The sequence below is a fragment of the Aulonocara stuartgranti genome (genome assembly GCF_965226115.1).
Source record: "Aulonocara stuartgranti genome assembly, chromosome: 4".
Lineage (NCBI taxonomy): Eukaryota > Metazoa > Chordata > Actinopteri > Cichliformes > Cichlidae > Aulonocara > Aulonocara stuartgranti.
Window position 1 is genome coordinate 21,685,491 of NC_138942.1, and position 20,561 is coordinate 21,706,051.

Here is a 20,561-nt window from a genome sequence, read left to right on the forward strand (position 1 = left end):
TATCAGGGGTGTCAAACATAAGGCCCATGGGCTAGAATTGGCCTGGCAAAGACTCCAAAAGGAGTGCTTCCTGGCAATTCTTTTGTAATTTAGCAATTTATTTTTTCATGCTGGCAGATTTCTCTCCTTTACACTACAGCAGCATTTCTTTAAAACTGAGACCCACTGTTGAATTTGCACTTTTTTCTTACATTAAGATATTTCAGGGATTTAAAATGTGTAGTGAAATGACTTCACACTGACAGAAAGGGACTCGAAGTCTCAGAGTTATGCACGTTAATATATTATATTTAAATTTGCACAATGTCTGATTTTTAATATCAGGACAAGATTATCTGGTCCTTAATGGATCTTAAAGTCAGGTAAATACAACCAGAAATAAACATCATCACATATTATGCCAAATCATTTATTTAACACAGACTAATCATTTTCTGTATGACTTTATAAGCTCACATCATTGTGGAGGATATGTTGCACACTCTTCTTCACATCTTTTTTTACAGACGAGAGGCTATACAGCTAGTCTTTCTAATTGTCCTGTCGTGTAGTTAAACATTTAACATGCTACCTGATCCCTGTAGAGTCAGAGGTGCAGCTCTTGGGTTTTGGCAGGTTCTCTGAGAATTGCATGGTTTGACCTTGGGGTGAATTTGCTGGAACATCCATTCCTGGGAAGACTGACAACTGTGTTGAATCTTTCTCACTGTTGAACGATGAACTTCAAATTACTTGGAAATGGCCTTGTAAACATTCCCAGTCTGATGGGCAATTGCTTCATTGAAATCACCGCGCAATTCTTTCCTCTTTGGCAAACCTGAACACTCCAGACCTGCAACCTGCCCAAACTTCTGCTTTCACAGAGTCGCTCACACTGGCTGAGGATCAATTAATCAAGTGATTTTGATTAGTAGCACCTGGTTGCTACTAACCCTTTTAATTTGTATGGAAGCAGTAAGGGTGTGCTTAGTTTTTCCACACATGATGACTTCCAAATTTTGGCTTAGTTTTTGTTTACAAAAATATTACTTGGTGCAATATGCCACGAGGTTTATTTACCTAATTTTAAGAGCTGCTAAGGATCAGATCATTTTTATTTTCAGCAACTGGGACTGATAAAGTGTTGGAGGTGGAGGTTTTTCCCTCAGAGTGAAGGCACATAAATGTAAACTTCTATTCCACATCTAATTCTAATTCAAGTATAGTGTAATTATAAGGAGGTAAACTATAAGTTTCTATAATATATGACTGACATGTCAGGATAGTAAGCCCGACACTGACACATTAAGCATAAGGACTGTTTCTTTTAATAATGAAGGGTATATGCCATCGTCCATTTTAGTCCTTTCTGGAGCCCCCTTTAATTTAAATACAGCATATGTTTCAAAGTCACTTTGCTCTACATTATTTGTCATATTGTATCCAGTAAGAAATGCATTCCCTCCAATCCGAAGATAACCTTTAAAGACAGTGAAACGAAAGGTCACAGTTAAACACCTGATACCCTCCATCAGCCACAGCTTTACTCTGTAACTCCATCATACAGGGCACAGTCTAAGCTGTAAACATGCCCCTGGCAATGCACACAGATGATGGGGAGAATGAACAATAACAGTTGGCTCCGTGTTTGAGTAAATGAACCTTCCAAAATCGAAATAACCTACCCTACGAAACAGCTCCCACGCATTTCTCATTTTTCCAGTAGAAACAAGTTTTCAGATGAAACAAGAAAATCCTACTGCCACGACCATTTGAAACAAAAGCAGAAAGCAGAGTGAAGTCTTCCTAATAAATTCCAGCCAAGCTTGGGTCAGATAAACAAAGCACCAGGCACAGAACACAAATCGATAGGTCAAGACAGGCAAGAGTTTCTGGGGACGGAAAAAAGTCAGGTTAAGTCAGAGCTGAGAGCAGTTCATCGAACAGTGTACCTCACAGCATGTCTCTTTGGCCACCCAGTTACTCTTTGTAGCTGTGAAATCTGCCCATAAGATTTAATGTGAGCTGAAAAAAAGAGGGAAACAAAGAAAGGAAAAAGGAAAAAACTCCTCTTTAAATTCTGAAATGTTTGGGAAGCCATTAGCGAAAGATTGGTGTGCATTACAACTTTGCAGCTATTCAAAAGATTCTCTTTTTCTGATAGTCGCCATCAAACAGACCCAAACAGACAATGACGCCAGATCTCTTCGGGCCACGAGATGAAAGCAATCACCAGCAGGTGTTTCTACTGCAAATGCATTAGGCGGTGATATTAAAGAGCGGGTATTGTGCTCCCTGCCATTCAGTCTGCATTTCTATCCACCCAACCTCCAGTACTATGTGGGAGGGTCATGACCACTCAGCCAGAGCTAGCTCTTCCATCAGAGATCAGACAGACACAGCAGGCCAGGCGCTGTGACCATACCTCCCTAAATAGCTCACACTGATGCCTGCTCACACAGATACACAATGAGTCACTATAGCACAGAGCCAAAATCCTGCTCTGGAAAGTGGGGAGGAAAAAAATATTTGATGATACTTTTTTCTTTCTAAATTAAACTTTTTTGGACCACATATACACATTTTTCTTATTCTTGCCAGCTTATTTGTTGCACTTGTATTTGTAGCAAACATGAGTCATTAAAAACGAAACTTTTAAGGGTGGACAACTCAACATAGTACCACAGGCAGTTCTTCATTTAAAGTAACTGTGCAGAAATTTTTCTGGATTATTTATCATTTCAAAATATAACCCCTTCTGCAGGACAGTTAAAACTTACAGTTTAACTTAAGTCTTGGAAAATCTAGTTTAAATAAATATCAGCTAATGCACTGATAAGGGTGACATTTATTTATAAGTGTCAATTACAATCGAGGTCAAAACAACCACCTTATGGCTGTAGAAGAGGAAGGATACAGGTTAGGGCAGGGGTGGGCAATCTCAGTCCACGAGGGCCGGTGTCCCTGCAGGTTTTAGATGTGTCCTTGAACCAACGCAGCTGATTTACATGGCTAAATTAGCTCCTCAACATGTCCTGAAGTTCTCCAGAGGCCTGGTAACAAACTAATCATGTGATTCAGGTGTGTTGACCCAAGGTGAAATCTAAAACCTGCAGGGACACCGGCCCTCATGGACTGGGATTGCCCACCCCTGGGTTAGGGGATCTCCAAAGTCTGTATTGGTCAGTCTTTGGAACTACAAATGTCTATATACAAAGTTCTTTGGCACCAAAGATGTTTGCTGTGCATGAAAAGCAAGTTAGAAAAGTCTTTTCTGTATTTCTTTAGGTTGGAGGTTGAAGTGTTTTGCTGCTCTGCTGACAGCAGCTTGTTTGGTGGCAAACAGAGTTTGCATTGCATGGTCAGATTTCGCTGGTGTTGGAATTTCCAAGTAAGAAATGCATTCCTGCCCGTGCACTTCTGGTTCTGCTGTGCTGGCTTGGGGTCCACTGTGTAACTGACGCCACCAACATTAACATGACGCTTACATTAGATCCTCTTATTGTGTGTTTTGTTTGGGTTTCCAGCAATTTGTTTAATTACCAAAATTAGAGAGGGGACAGCCTAACATATGAAACAGGAAATGACCATCGTGTAATCGATTTATTTCAACAAAGTAACTGTATTCTCATTATCACCTATTTAAACGGTAACTGTAATGAAATACAGTTACTCATATTGTGGATTTTAAATACGTAACGCCGGTACATGCATTCTGTTACTCCCCAACAATGCATATGTACTAAGACTTCTGAATCAACAAGGGCAGGAAACAGAAAAAAAGACCCAAAGATGATTGATATGACGTGTAATACAAACACAGATTTCAAAATAACACAAACTCAACATAATGAGAAATGGGCCCATAACAGGGGTCCATATTTAAGAAGTCAGCACTGAGACTAATCTTACCTCTTAGATGCCAGTGGCTCATCAGTCATTAGTGCTTTAAAAGAAGCTATATGTTAAATAACACATTTCTCCAGAAACCGAGGTTATCAGAGGATGATAAACTTGATGCGATGACCTTTCAGAGCACACAAAGTCTACATGCAAAGTGTTATAGTGGATGGACGGGTCAACAAAACATCAATCTTTAAAACCAAAAAAGAACTCTTGGTTCTAACATTGCTGATGTTTTTTTTTTATAGTTACCTGTGTTAATTGTGTGTACCATGTATTTATGATTATCACCATGGAGCTAATACATAACACTTCACATCTCATAGTGCGTAAACTATGAACCAGAAAACTAACCAAAGAGGTTTTGTACCAATCATACTTCAACCATGTGTTAAGTATTGACAAATATTTATTTTTGTTTTATTTTCTAAACTTTTTTCGCCTCCTTTTGACGTCACAGAGGACTAGCTTTGAACGATATGGAAACATTTCTTTGAGTTTTCTTGGAAGCCTGGTAAAACTGAGACAGAAATATGCACGGACCAGTGCTTTGTATGTTACTAGTAAACAGAACATTCATGTTTCAGTCCCATAAACAATAATGTTTGTATGTATACTGTCCCATATGGAAAAGAAATAGTAAAAACTTATATGTGATTACTCATGAAAGTGGCCACTTTCTCATTACTTTCATATATTGTTTTAGTAAGTATCCAAAACATACAAGTTTCATTATATAATTTTTCAAGGGATCTTATATCTGTTTTCACTCTTATATGCTTTTCATACAAGTTTCACACAAGACAGATACAAACTTTATAAGATTTATATATATCTTTCCATATGGGGTACTTTAACACCAAAACTCCACATGATCACATTTATTTTCTGGTGTTAGTGTTGCTCTCAGAAAATATTGAACCTTCAGTAAGTTGAAAGCCTGGTCAGTTTGACTTTGCAGAAATGCACAGTATTGCATTTTGAATCCCTGGCTGGAAGTTTGCTTTGATCGATGCACCAAGGCTTACAAGAGGCAGAGTGGATCTGGCACCTGTGAGGCACATTGAGTCGCCAGTGTAAACAGGCAGTATTTGGTGTTGAGATATTAAATTAGCCTTACTGAGGCAAATACAATAAAAATATTGAGCTCTTACAGGAATCACATGGGCTCTGAGTTTAAAAGAAACCCATTCTCAGGACGCAAAATCAGGATTTAGAAAAGTTACTCGCAGTGAGGCTTATTATTCATCTAAGCACAAACATCCAAGAAATTTCAGTGATGAAACTTCACTTGTGTAACTGAAAACCACCAGCCAGCGTCTCCCTGAATTCCTGATGTAATTGAAGGTCTTGTTAAGAAAAGGTAGAAGATCCTTTGGTTGCACACGTATTTCAAACTGGCAAAGTACACTTTTTTCAAGAAATGCTGAGGAGTGAGGACTAGCCACTTTAAAGAAGATGCTGCGATGCCTGGCCCAAAACCATCCCGCATGCATGACGAGCAGGGCTTTTAAAAAGTAAATATAGAGGTACTGTTATATGCATGTAGAGCATCTGCAGCCATTTTTCCCCTTCAGATTTAGTACTAGCATTCATACCAGCAGTGCCTCTGCTGGGAGAAGATGGCTTTTAGCTTTCATCTCAGCACTGACATCCAAGGATTTTCACTGATGAGACTTCACTTGTGTAAGTACGAACCGCAAGGCAGCGTCTCTCTGAATTCCTGATGTAATTGAAGGCCTTCTTGAGCAAAGGTACAAAGCAAGCCTAAAATATTGTGTGCTGGGAAGGTAGCATGCTAGTGGAAACAAGCTAACGTGTTTCCATGCTCTCAATGCTGCAGAAAAATATGCTGACACTGGAAAATATCTGCAAAAGCTCTACAAGCAGGAAGATCGAAACCTTGAACAGTACTTGACCCAAGGTGGTTTAACATAAGTTGGAAAAAAGGGAAAATGAGAGAAAAAGCCCAGAAAACTGGCTGAGTGAGTAAGTGAGCAGGGGAGGAGGGAGTAAGAGAATGGTAAATAAACTGACTTAGCATGAGCTGGGCTTCACAAATCTGTGAAACATTACATTTAACACGAACATAGGCTCGTTCCCCAGCCTCAGCAGTCGATGGCCACTCTTCATCGTCATTGCTTTGCTGTTTCCTTCATCAGTTACTGTGGAAGTGTGTCTGTCCTGATCCCAAATGACAATACACAAGAGCCAAAAGGCTGCTCTTACTTAACTTTTTAACTTTTGTTTGTCATTCTTTTCTGGAAAATTTGGACACGCAGAAGGTATTAGTTTACAACTTTTCGAGATTGTTTTGGTAAAGATTAGGGACTTCTTAGTCGACTAAGTGGAAATAGGGACTATTTGGGGCCCTAGGCCAGTGGGGGCACCTCGAAGGCTCACAAACTATAAGCCAGAGCATAAGCAATGTGCAAAGTTTGCAATGAGAGTAGTGAGACCTAACGGGGTCCCACCGGACTGGATTCTGTTTAAATAAACCTACTGATAACATGATAACAACACAAAGAAAATGAAGTGAGTGGAAACAAAGAGGAAGCAGAGAAAAGCAGCACAGTGGCGAGTGGAGCAGCTAATAACCATTAAATATAATGTTAAATAGCCAAATGCTGCTAGTCTAGCCTCAGCTGTGCGGGAGAGACACTCGATTGAATAATTTAACTTCCATGAGCATCGCAATATTTCTTTTGTTTACTTTGAACTTTAACATTTGTTATTGTTATTTTTGTTGTTGGATTCAGATGATATGACATGAGTTTGAGAAGCCCCTTGAGAAATTTTCCTCAATGCCCCAACATAATCAAGAATCATCACTGGCAGCATCAGTGATAATGTGGGGATTGTACTGGACTGTGGTTGTGAAAACAGAGCTTGGCCAAAGTGAGAAGCTTTTGATTTACCAGTACATCTACATTCCCATCCTCACCTGTGGTGGTGAGATCTGGGTAATGATTGAAAGAGAAAGGCTGTGAATACAAGTGGCCTAAACGAGTTTCCTCTGTAGGGTGTTTGGGCTCAACCTCAGAGGAAGGGTTAGGAGCTTCGAGTAGAACCACAGCTCCTCTGTGACATAAGAAGGCTTACCCAATCGGGTAGAGAGCTGGGGGTACACCCACAAGAGAGATTCTATATCTCTTATTATATATTTTCCTCTCGCAGAGACTGCCTTCCCTGAGGAGGAACTGGAAAGTGTTTCTGGGTAGAAGAAAACCTGGAATATCTTGCTTATCCCTCTGCCCACAGGACTGAACTTTCTTTCTGATGCCTTCATCTGCACTGACTTTACAATCTTACAGTAACCTTGAATAAACACTTTCAGGGAGAAAAATCATTCAGTCAGCCCTCACTAGCAGCTTATTAACATGCTCACAATAACTTCGACCCGTTTAACTTTGCCATGCTGCTATGGTAACATTAAAACAAAGCTCTAAGTACAGCTGTGGCTGATGGGATTGCAGTTAGCTTTCAGGTACTTGAAAACAAACTGCTGGGGTTAGAAGGAAACTCGGTACTTCTGCCTTAACTTTTTACCCCATGAAAGGCTAGTGGGAGGAACCCTTGAAAATGTTTTCTGAACTGAGCAGTTTCTGTCATATTTCATCCCTGCTTAGACACCTAAATGAAAGGATCTGCATCAGATGTTAGGGAAGGTGGTCTTTGCCTGTTCTCTGCAGCTATTCTTATGGTCAATAAAGACGTCAATAAAGCACGTCTTTATTGACACATACCAATGCGTCAGAATTTGTCATTCCTCTGAGTACCATGGGTCCTTTTTCTAAAAAATGGATCAAAAGTGAAGAACGAGTAACCTGACATTGTGACATGTATTGTGACATGTTGCTAATACTCATAAATGTTCCAAAGCAGTGCCACCAAACATGATTGCAGACTGAAATAACAATCTTCTTTTGATAGTTTTAGGTCAAAGTCAAAGTTATACTGTATGCATGCCACTGGTACTACGCTGCAACGTTTTGTTTTATTGAGTCTTGTCTCTATCGTACATAGAGTTAAGACAATAAAACAAGCAGTTCACATTCTCTATTTACTGAACTGTGTAAACCTCATCTGATTCAACTTGTTCTACTTGGATGTTTTTGCTCCGAGCCCTGACGCATTCACTGTACATTAATAACTTATTTACATCTGAGTGTCGCAACAAAAACATTAAAGACGCCACTGATGCATTATAATAATAAGAAGGTGGAGGGGAAGCACCCCTCCGCTCACTCTCACACTGGTGACACAGCAGAGGATGGCATCACGGCGAGCACGTTCATTAATGCCAGTTCAGTTGCCGCGCCAAGGGCTTTCAGAAAGTTTTGCTCAGAATCTGAGGGAGTTCTTTGCCAGACAATATATATTCTCCCACGGATTTAGATTTGAAAACAGTTTTCAAACTTTTGACTTGGTAACAGACAGATCCCTCTGAGGTTAGCAGAAGAAAGAAAGCCTGTGTGAGAGGTTCAGTCTTCCGAGAACAGAGAGCTTTATACTGTGATTGATTTTAAAGTAGGTAGAAGGTTGCTGGATCCAGTGCCTTAGAAAAGTCCCTCCTGGTATCACGAATCTGCTCTCACATCACTGTTATTTATACTTTTGAATGACTGACTAGAAAAGCTCACATTTCCTCGCTATCAAAGTTTATTTGATATCAAAAACGAGGATGCAGCGCTGAAGTAATGATGCATTACGCTGCAATGTTGTGCATTCTACTCTCTGGACACCTGATTTGGAATTCTGTGCAGCGTTTCATCGCAAGCAACACCATTTGAGTTTAGTCCATCTTCATCCATCACATTAAGATGTTGCTCAGGTAAGCTCTATCCTGACACAGTGGCCTACTACAAATGCGCCTATAATCCTGCCTGCCAGAACCAATTTGCACACCTCATTAGACGATGCCGGTGAAAATGTGTTTGCCAAAATCTTAAGACAATAATCTGGAATGATTTATGAGGCTAAAACAATGAGAATTAATCTATTGTTTACTATCGTATGAAGTTAATGTATCAGAGTGGAAACTAGAAAGAGATGAATAATGAGCACCGTGAAAAGCTAAATTGTAATTTTACTAAATTAGTCAACACGCTGAAGGTAAAGGCTATTCTGTGTTGAGAATAATAACTTTAAAAACAGAAGAAAATGAAGTTAAATATGCCGCTGAAACTAGTTCCTGTATCCTATATTAAAGTCATTTTTTCACATCCATCCAACTGCTGTATTTGTTTTTCCAGAGGTGGTGTTAATTTAAAAAACCTGCTTATTAGAGATCTAAATTACAAAAGGAGACACTGATGTGTAAGCAGAGCTGAAACCACCATCAGCAACTCTCTGCCCATCAGCTGGCACCTTTGTGCCCCATCAGGACACTTTACATAACAAACAGTAAGTCAACTCTCAGCAGAGCGTTCCTCTCCTCCCTTCTTTCCCCTCCATTGGTCTGAGGCGGGGTCAAAGGAGTCTCATGGGCAGAACTGCAGCATCGGGCGCAGGGCACAAAACTAAAAGCCGCCCAGGAAAACGCACGTGTGCACCCAGCGTTGGGTAAGGTGCACTCAGCCACCCCTGAAATCGCCTCCCACATGAAAACCGTATTTGTTCAATGGGAAATGAACTGTTCTCGGAGAAACCGAGAATGCATGAATCACGATTGCTTTTGGTTTGAAAACATACAAGATTTTCTCTGTGAGCATTTCCCTTCTGCTTGGATCTGTCGCTGTGATGGCAGATTAAAGCTTACAGACAGTCACAGTAGGAAATTCCCCCATCTTGTTTGAGAAGTACTCTGAGAAAGCAAGGAATCTTTTTCTTGTACTTTTTAACAAACAGAAGTAAGAGCTACACCTTTTATTTATATTCTTTCTTTCTTTTTTAAAATTCAATCCCTTTTTTCATATAGGAATATTTAAGTTCAATCTATTGATCATTCAAATAAAGATGAACTTATCTGAATGTAAATCCTCTGCCTTATTATTTAGTTTTTACAACTATTGCATTTCTTGCTCTCTTTGCTGGGATAGTTTACTGAAATCAAAGTCATAATTACCTGTTACTACGTGTACTTTTCCTGCTATAAGACATGGTATACACAGAGTTTAGAGTGGAAACCTGAAACCTGAAAGAAATGAACCTAAAAATGATTAACAGTCATTTTAAACCACAGCAGCAGATCAGTCACAAGTATGATGAGTCCAGGAATAGAAATTAAATACAAGGATTTCCCATACATCTGCCATTTAACAACAAAAGCCTTCACGGTTGTTTACTCAGTAATATGTTATTTTGCAGTGCTGTTTGTGTGGAACCCTTAATATCTCCGGTACAGAATTCATCAAATTAGCAGCATATTAATGAGCTACAAACAGGGATGATAAGATTAGAAAATTAGTTCTGGTGGATACAAAAACTGTGCTGTGAGGAAATTTGGCTGGTAGAGATTAAACCACAAACACCTAATAATGTGTATTTATGGAGCTGCGGTATCAGGATCATCTTAGGAAATGCTTGACTAATCAAATGCACATTTAGCCGCCATAACTTGAAATAATCTTTAGCATTCTCTCACATGATTGGGGAGGAATTTTGGTCCATTTGTCTTTACAGTGTTGCTTCAGAAGTCTGGACTTACTGGGTTATTATTACAACACCTGCAACTGCAAAATAAGCCTACATCATCACGCCACCACCGCCGTACTTAACAGCTGGTATGAGGTCAAGTATGGAAGTGTGTCCAAATGTCCCCACTTTGATCTCGTCTGTCCAAAGGACATTGTTCCAGATGTGTGGGCAAATGTTCATGCCAAGACATTTGTGCCTTTTTTATTTAATGTGCTTTATAGAGGGACACTCAAACCTGGCGACCCCTTCAAACAAGCCACAGCTGTTCAGCCTTTTCCTAATTTACTTTGCCTTAACATTTAACATGCTAACTGAGGTCTGTAGACTTTGATGTAGCTCTGAGCATTGCACGGTTTGATCTTGGGGTGAGTTTGCTGGGATGTCTTGAATGTTTCTCACCTTTAGAATGATGAACTTCAGATTGTCTGGAAATGGCGTTATAACCATTCCCAGATTGATGGGCACCAACAGTTGCTTCTCTCAGATCATTATCAATGCGTTTCCTCCTTGGCATTGTGTTAACACACACCTTAATGTGTGTGTTAACTGCACAATACCAGCACAATGCAAGGTGAATGCTGCTTTGTAGAGGTTCTCCCACTTGCTGATGATCAGTAAATCAAGTGCATTCGATCTGATTAGCAGCACCAGGTTGCTATTTATCTTTTTAATCCCTGTGGAAGCAGTGAGGGTGGAGAGAGTCAGGTGAAAACTTTAATTTTCACACAACTTAATACTCTTTAATTTCTATCTATCTATCTATCTATCTATCTATCTATCTAGTGCTTTTAAACTACAGTGTTTTAATAAACAAAAACACTAGTTTAAAAGTTTTGGCCCTTACTCACATACAAATTAAAAGGATGGGTCCTGCAGAGCGCTGCAGCTGGACAGCAGGAAAACAGAGTCACTGATGGAAAGTAGGAAGTAGAAAGGTGGAAACAAACACTCATCTGTTGACATCTTTTCTCATCACCTATTTAGAGACAATGAATAGAGAAAAAGGCTAAAATGAAAGAGAAAGAAAGATAGAAGGGGGCAAATTAAATATTAAAGAAAAAAGAGGGTCTATTTTTAGAAGCAAGTGGTGTTGGGGGGTGTTCTAGTTGTATTATTGATGCTGCTGGGCAAGTGGGGGCTCTCTGGTTCTCGCCTGAGAGAAGGCTGGCAGAGTGTGTGTGTGTGTGTGTGTGTCTGTGGGGAGTGGTCATTGCATTAAAAAGACAAAAAATGGGGCAATAAAAGAGAACAAAATCGTCCTTTGAAGCAAAACAGTCCAATATCACATTTAAATCTGAACAGAGAGATCACTAAAAACACTGAAAGCGTTAAGGAAGGAGGCTGAGAAGTTGGGGAAAAAATAGAGATTGCTGCAGTTATGTGAACTTCATTCCCTGTAGAGAAGAGCTGGTGTACAGAAATATTTGCCTGCACTTTCTGACACGATTTTAGTATTCCACACAGATGTGATGCTGGCTTCTCTCTGGCAGGGGTTCTGGGAGGGAGCCTTCATGTGGAGACACTGATCCTGCTCTTTTTTTATGTACTAAAGACACACACACACACACACACACACACACACACACGCACACACACACACACACACACACACACACACACACACACACACACACAGATGTAGACACACTTATGAACAAGCTTGATACAGGACTACATTTTCAAAGCAAAGATGTTTGTGACGCTGCAAAGCACTGGTTAAAAATGCATCGACTTGGGACAGCATTTATTACCAAGTTGCTGATCAGTTTCATTTAAAAGCATTAAGGTGTGACTTAACTGTTTTTATTTTTGCATTATTTCTCAATCGCTCTCTGTGACTGTACAAAACATCAAAGATACTAACAGTGTGACTTCCTCAGATCAGACATTCTTTAGTCAAGGAAAAAAGCTTTCGTGTGTGCAATGTGCCATGCTTTCAGTTTCTCACACACACACAAACACACTCCCAAAGAGGGAAATACATGGAGAGAGGAAGCGACCTTGATGTACAGAAAAATCAATACATCTTTACTTTCCTGGCCTTATCTGCTCCCACATTACATCACAGTAATATCCCGGTTCCTATACGGCATCCTGGATCAAGCACAGCTGCATACCTGTCGTGTCTGGTGGACTTCACATACAGGTGGAAGCCTGGAGAATAATCAAACATGCGTAAGCTCGATGTGACCTGTCAAGGGATCACACGGCACTGAATAAACTTTGAAGTATGTCTGCTTTCAGTTTCTGACATACAGATTCTTGCTCACTCGAGGACCGACGGTTCTTCGGGTCCTGCCTGCGTGGACACGTTTGATCTATTTTTGTAGCGACTCCACCTGCTACACATACATAATACAATAAGGCTTCGGCCTTTCACTGACAGTGTCCTGCAATCTAAACACTTCTGTCTTCATCTTGTATTTAAAAGTGTCCCCCGAGTCTTCTTGTAAACAAACAGAAGTCATGTTCACGTCGAGCTTCTTTTAAACCCACTGTGTGTATCCAGACATGCTCAGTGAATATTCTTCTAGAGGAAAATGTAGCTAAGGTAGTTTTACATCATGCAGTGCTCCACATTTGCCAACTCAGGCAAATTATAAAACGGGCTTGTTAAGTTACAGAAAAGTAGTGGCAGCTTGTTTTGCATGCTTTAGGCTTTTTCTTCTTTATTTACTATAATCTGCAGTGACAGATTCATACTGTAACACTTTCTTAGTGCTTTAGAGTATTGTACTGTCAGCTGCCTGGCCACCACTATATATAACTTCAGTGGTCCTACATTATAATGTCTGTATTACTGTAATAAACAGCTGCACACGCTCACCCCTGTGTCCTGGATTCAATTTGTGTTCTATTTTAAACTATGATAAAATATCTTTTTTTTCCTGCATGCTACAAATGTTGTTATAGTCAGCAATGCATAAGGTGACTAGCAGTTACACTAATCAGCTATTTTCATAAAGCATTGATATACTCTTCTGATAAAAAAAATTGTAGGGATGTAACAATCCATTAAGATCTGACTTACATCCACCAAGGTCAACCTAAGATTTATTGTAATTTGTTGAAAATTGACAAAAAACCTTGTAACTGAAAAAGCTGTGATTCTTATAAGTGTGGTGTGTATTGTGAACATGTAGAAAGTATCATACAAAGATTTAAAAAAATCATATTATCACATCACATTTGGCCTTTGACCTCTCCTTCAAGGTCAATAAAGTAATCTGAAGGTCAAAGTGATAAAAATGCTATGTGGGACAATTAAAAAAGATCAAAGCTTGTCAGGCGGAGTAGAACCTGTTGCCATGGGATACTTTTTGAAAATAGTTAATCAATTTTATGATGACTTTGTTATGTACATCCCAGTAACCGGTGTTGGGCAAGTTACTTTGAAAAAGTAATAAATTATAGTTACTAGTTACTTCTTCAAAAAGTAACTGAGTTACACGATTCAAAAAGTAATGAATTACTTGAAAAGTAACTATTGCATTACTTGAAAAAAAATGTTTAACCCACAGGGTCCAGGGTATAATCGGCCATTTTTCACTACTTTTGATGTTTCCTCTACATTTCACCTTTAAAAACGATTTACTTTGCCTTGTTTGGTATCATCCTTCTCAGCACAACCTCACGTGTCTGATTTTACAATTATGTTTTTATTTTGATATACTGTATTAACACAATAGATCTAAAAAGAGACAAAAAAACCCCATAAAATCCGAATAGAAAAGTGATATTTTTACCGTAACAACCACAAACATGTTTATTGAATCATACTTCATAAATGTAATTCAAATATAAATTGTCAATTTTTAAATACTATGCACAAGTTTTGCAAACAACAAAGTTTTTTGCATCCATTTACCTTTTACGCTTTTTTAAATAACCATTTCAAACTATTTACAGAACAATCAGCTGTTCTGCATTCAGTAAGAGGCCACACAAATTATTTGTGCTGCTCCAAATATTTCTGTCCACTATAAAGGAAAACATCACAGCCTGATACCTGCAGGTCTGACAGCAGCAGGTGTATCACTCCTGTTTTCTACTTGGAGACAGCAGCTCATTGTTCTGACACACAACACAAAACTATCCACAACACTACACACTAACTACACAAGACAACATATTAACTACACACACGCTAAATATCACAAATCTCTCACATCTCAAAACTCGCCCTCTCTCTCTCTGTTGTCTATCTTTCTCCAGCCCGTTCTCTCTCTCTCTCTAAACAACCAAATGTCATGTTGCCATATCATTTTTGATTGGTTGACACGGTACATTTTTCCTCCAACACGAACGGGCTGTTTTTTGTTTTGTTTTTTTATTTTTTGCTCATAAGCAGAGAGTGCTTGCTGCGCTGTCCTTAGACAGCAAATGTGAGGAAACTATTCAGGAAAAAACACCGTGTATATATTGTTTATCATGACTGTGGTTTTACGTGGCCTATCAACACAATTTAAAAACTGGTATCTATCACCTTGTTGCTTTGTAATCTTGAAGTGGTCATGTGATTGTCTCACCACGACTACTTTATTCTTCTTCAGTCAAACAGCAGCACTCATGCGATTGTTTTGCCCCCTTAGCTCCAGGTGTTGTTCCAGAAAGTGATTGCAGCTGTTTAAAGCTGTAGCGCCCAGATTACTTACATAGTCAGCTACTTCCGTGCAACTGATATAAGATGTGTAAGCTGAAGACAGCTTCAACCGTCTGTTTGTTAAAAAACAGTAACGGACCGCATTTTCTTGTTAGTAACGGCGTTGTAACGATAGGAATAGTAATTAGTTAGATTAGTTGTTGCTGAAAAAAGTAACACCGTTAGTAACGCGGTTACTTGTAACCCCTTTATTCCCATCACTGCCAGTAACAGATTATAACCATTTAAATACATAACAATTTGAATTCCTGAATGATTGTATTAATATCTTTGGGAAAATAAAATTGACTTATGGTCAAAATTTTTTTTTTCCACTTAATATTTCTTGCTAAGTGAACGCTAAACATGAATTAGAGCTAAATAAAAAAAATAATTACGCTCTAAATCGTGTCAAGTATATTAAAATGGGCAAACAGCAAAAGCACTTTTCACTAGTTTTTACTGCACTACAAACTTGACAAAGTTTAAAAAGAACAAGGAAATCAAAATTAATATATACAAAATACAATACAATTCTATTAAAAGTAAACACTGCCCAGATAGTGAGCTGCATCGGTGCAAGTAAATAATAGCTAAAGCAGTCTCTGAGTGCTTCTTGTTTATAATTATCATTATTGTTACTCCTATTATTACTTTCAGCATTTAGTCTGTATTTGAAACAGCATCAAAATTTCACAGAATCTGCAAGTTTTTGTAATTTGTCATTTCTCTTGATTAACAGGCTGGAATCAATCGTCCTTCTACTAACACAGCGTGGGCGCGCTTGAATCTTAATAAGATGAAGAAGCACAACTTTTCCTTGAGTCGCCTTAACTTTTTTTTCTTTTTCTTTTCCTTTTGGCTAGGCATGATCCAGCATGATGTCTTCAGTCCCTCCTGCAGAGAAAAGGTGCCAGACAGAGGCCTTGAACAAGTCAGTCACTCTCCCTTTGTGTTGCTCGGCGAGAGTACATCCCTTCATTAGACTGCATCTCCTGACAGCGCTTCATGCTTCCACGGCTTCTTTGACAGCCGAGTGGTGCACAAACATGAGGCTCCCACCTACACAGTGCTTGTGCCCGCCCGGTTGGCTGGTCTGTGCCACAGAAACGTGCCGTGAACATATGGACTCGTGTGGAAATCAAGTAAATAATGACTAAAGCTGAGCAGAGAAGTGTGCACCGCACCAGTGAGTGATATGACTTTATATCACACTTGCATGCAATTTCTGCATTATGCCTAATCTTTTCTTACAACCCTCACTTTGGATGCCAAATAGAAACCTGCCTGTTGTGTTACCGATGATGTACAAGTAGAAAGGTGGCTCTGAAGAGGGTTCCCACTTTGATTTAAGCTGTATTTAATAGTAATAATAATAATTCACAGTTGCGGTTTAGCGGGCATCATTTTTCACATCGCTGTAAAAGGATCACACTCATGGAGGAATGGAACAGCAGGCATTTCATGTAAAGCAATAAAGGTGAGCAACATAGTGTCTGTGGAGTCTGCAGTCAGCCTCCAGCTGCACTGAAGGGATCCGAGGTGAGATTGAAATCCACTCCACAAGGCCATTTGTGATGTGGATGTAAGAATGTGTGATGCCTAATTCATAATGTAGAATGCCTTCAGGACCTGAAGGAATACTGTGCCTCTTGCATTCATCCCAAAACAATATTCAAATTCAATAGAGATGGCAATGAGAAGACAAAGAGGGAGAGTGTTTTGAGTAACTGATGGGTAAGAGGAATTCTCTAAAGGTTTCAAGTAAAGCATCCTTGTGGAAACTAAAGTGGCCATGCTGTAGCTGTGAATGTCTACACGAATTGCTGTCTGTCTCTCCGTGTTAGCCCTGCAATAGACTAGCAACCTGTCCAGGGTGTACTCCATGTCCTCTTCTATGATGGCTAGGATTACCCTCCCACAGTTTAGAAAATAAAGGTTGGAAATTCTTAGAGCAAAATACTACTACAAACCTAATGCATATGTGTCATTAAGCTGCACACAAACAGCTCTGCTCATCAAAGTATCCAAATCCTCAGGCCCAGGCTTAAATAACCACTGATAACATCACTATGACATCATAACAGAGCCAGAGATGACCTAATGCACCTCTTTTGACATTCAGTATAGCCTCCATGTCCACGAAAATCAAATAGACCGACTGTTTGAGCATAATATTGGTTAGCTGAACTGCACAGTATTGTAAAACAGAGTTTGATGCATGATTAAGAAGCAATTTACTTAAAAATATATGTTAAAATAACTGATTCTTTTTAAGCTGGTAATATTGATCAGTTCATTGGCTGTGGTTGAAGGAGACGAAAAACAAAAAACACTGCAGGAAACACAGATGCAAGCACACAGTCAGTGTAGAGGAAGAAAAACCAATAATGTCATCATAATAACTGATAATCTATAAAATCTAAACATGCCCGTGACAGCAAAGACACTCGGTGGTGGTATGATTGCATTACGAAAAAAGGCGGTTTGCTTTTTTTTTCATACACCAACAGCGGCTCATAAAGCTTTCTGTTCATATTCCAGCGCCTTCACAGTTTGCATGCATTTGACAGCAGATGAGATCAGAAGAATTAAATGATGAATGACTATACTTGTAAAATCTTTTAAAAAAAGAAAGAAATACTGATAATTCATAACAGTAATTTTCGGCATTCTGTATCAAATCACCGCGTACTCCGAGCACTCGGAAGGAGAAAGAAAAAAAAACACTTCCACGCACACACTGTAATATATTTTCTTCATCTTCTTGAAGCAGAAGCAGAATACTGCCACGTTGCGCAGATAATGATCCCGATGTCAGATGATGCATTGTATCAATTTCAGATGGCTGCTCGGCTCATGCAGAAGGAACGAACAATTAAATCACAACCTTTAATAAAACATAAGGAAAGCAATACAGTATGAAAAAACTCCATCTGCCCACCATAAGGCAAATAATCCCCATCCCACCAACACCATCACCAAAAAAAGTGATGAGAAGTTATAAGTAAAATGTCGTTACTTTAATTAGACTCTGTGGGCTTTTTTTTTTTTGGACTTTGTGCTGTCTGATATTTTCCTAAAAAGTAAAGTTCCTGTGACCCCAAAATGGAGAGTGTTTTCCTCCTCTGGAGTAGTGAGGATGGCTGTGGCCTGCTGCACAAAGAGGCGGCTTAATTAGGCTTTTGTTCATGGAAATGATGAAATACCTTCCAGTAATTATCAGACACAGTGGCAGTAGTGGTCACGCTAAAATGGGAAAACAGCAGAATGCGCTAACCTGCAGCTTCTTCAGGCATACAGTAAATATCTTTCCACTCTAGGTGTTCAAATGTTTCTCTAATTGGTGTGATTCAAACAGCAAGGGTTCAGCTTTAATGAAGCGGAGTGACGAGGTGATAAAGCTCTGCAATGTTAGCGTTACTTTGCTACATTAATGGGTGTGTATCTGTATAATAATCACACACACATACCTGTAGCATGTGTGTGTCGATAAAAATACACACCTCCTCTGGCCCCGGGGCCCCCTGCATTGGCTTCAGGAAGTGTTTATTACAAAAGTTTGCAAAAAGTGTGCATGTTCGCTGATATAGCCACCTACCACTCGTGTTACTGAATTGCATTTTTATTGGATCAAACTTTGCAGATGTCTGCATTACAAGCCTGTTTTGTTTTATTTTAAACTCTAATTTAAAGTTTTGAGGGCAGAAGTTGAGTTTCCACACTTGAAATTTTAAATTCTCCCAGTGTTCTTACTCATAGATGCCGAGGTTGATCTTTTTGACCTTATTACTGTTATTACTAACTCACAGCAGAAATGAGAAAATGTATTGGCAAGATATTCTTACATAAATACACAAAAGACCTTTGCCTCCAAAAATATTATTTAAATCAAGAACGGTCAAACTATGTGTGCATGAAGATGCAGACGTTGCTTTAATCGAAATAACAGTTTTAATGCTAAAATACAATTATGGTTGTTATCCTTGAAATTTTTAGCGAATAAATGTTATGCTTGATTAATTCCTGACTTCTCAAAGAGGGCCAGTGTGCTCAAATTTGGGCATAAAAATATGTGTGGCACAATTTAAAGAGAAAATAAACAGGTTTACCCACAGTATAAGAGTTACTGCAAGAAGACTTGCAAGAAACACACTTTTTCTGCTATGTTAATTAGTAATTTAAACCATTATATACACACTTTGTAGTATGATATGTTACAGTTTACTGAACTTAGACCCCTAGCATTATACAATGTCAGTGGACAAATTAAAACCAAAAAGATTATCGCAGCACTTTAGCAGAACGTAGGGAAGAGATCAGGGAGAAAAACCATATTGCACATTGACAGCATGTGCAATTACAAGTATTGATCCCCAGTGCTGGAGAATGCATTTCCTCTGTGTCTGAATCTATTAGAAGGTGAAGCTGTTCACCAGAACAGGTGGACAGAGGCCTGGCAGCACATCCCCGACAGAGCTGCAGTGATACCGAACAGGGTTGTGATAAGAGCGACTGGCAGCTGCTTGCGTGAGATTAGCATCTCCAGAGTCACTGATTGTCACCTCTCGCACAACGACTTGAACAGCAAATAAACATTTATCCAAACCATCATATTATTTCACGCACAGCACAGCTAAGTACATTACTAATTCAATAGCTGATGCAGCAGTCACAGCAAAACAGAAATGTTTACAGGCTGAACTTGTGACACGCAGTGGAAAATGTTAACCTGAGAGACTGGAAATTCTTCAAAACAACAGTCTGCTTCAAGTGTCTTCTTCGGGTTTCACATGACTGGAGGGAGGAGAAGTGGCGGGAGTAGTAGGTGAAGGGAAGAGGTGCAGCGTGTTTCTGAGGAGCTACAGAAGGTTTTTCTACTTTAAGCATATGGCTCCGAGACTTGTTTATGTGGGAAGCCCTGAATAATGAATTTATAATGAAAGCTAGACTTTGGACGTTTTGCACTGCTCTCTTTTCCCCACAGGGTAGATGATGTCTAGGTTTTTCTGCCTGATTATGTGGAATAAAGTCAATCGAAATAATAAAAACACAGTTTCACTTCTTTGTCTATTCGGCTCATTAACTAGCACATTTCGGCAATGGCTACAGCTCTGGCAAATCACTTTATTGGAAGCAATACTGATAATGAATAGACTTAGTAAAAAACACACACGCAAAAAAAAGCATTGTGGTCCATTGTCAGTAATTACATAACCAGCACAGATTTACCAGATGGCTGATATTGAAGAGACAAAAAGTTGTTTACTCACATCTTTGGCGCTGCCAGTAAAGATGCCCTGGGAGGGCCAAAGAGCGTGGCTTCATGTTGCACAACATGTATCAAAGTTTTGGGGTTTTTGTCTGTTTATATTTCACCCAAGAACCATTTCTCTGT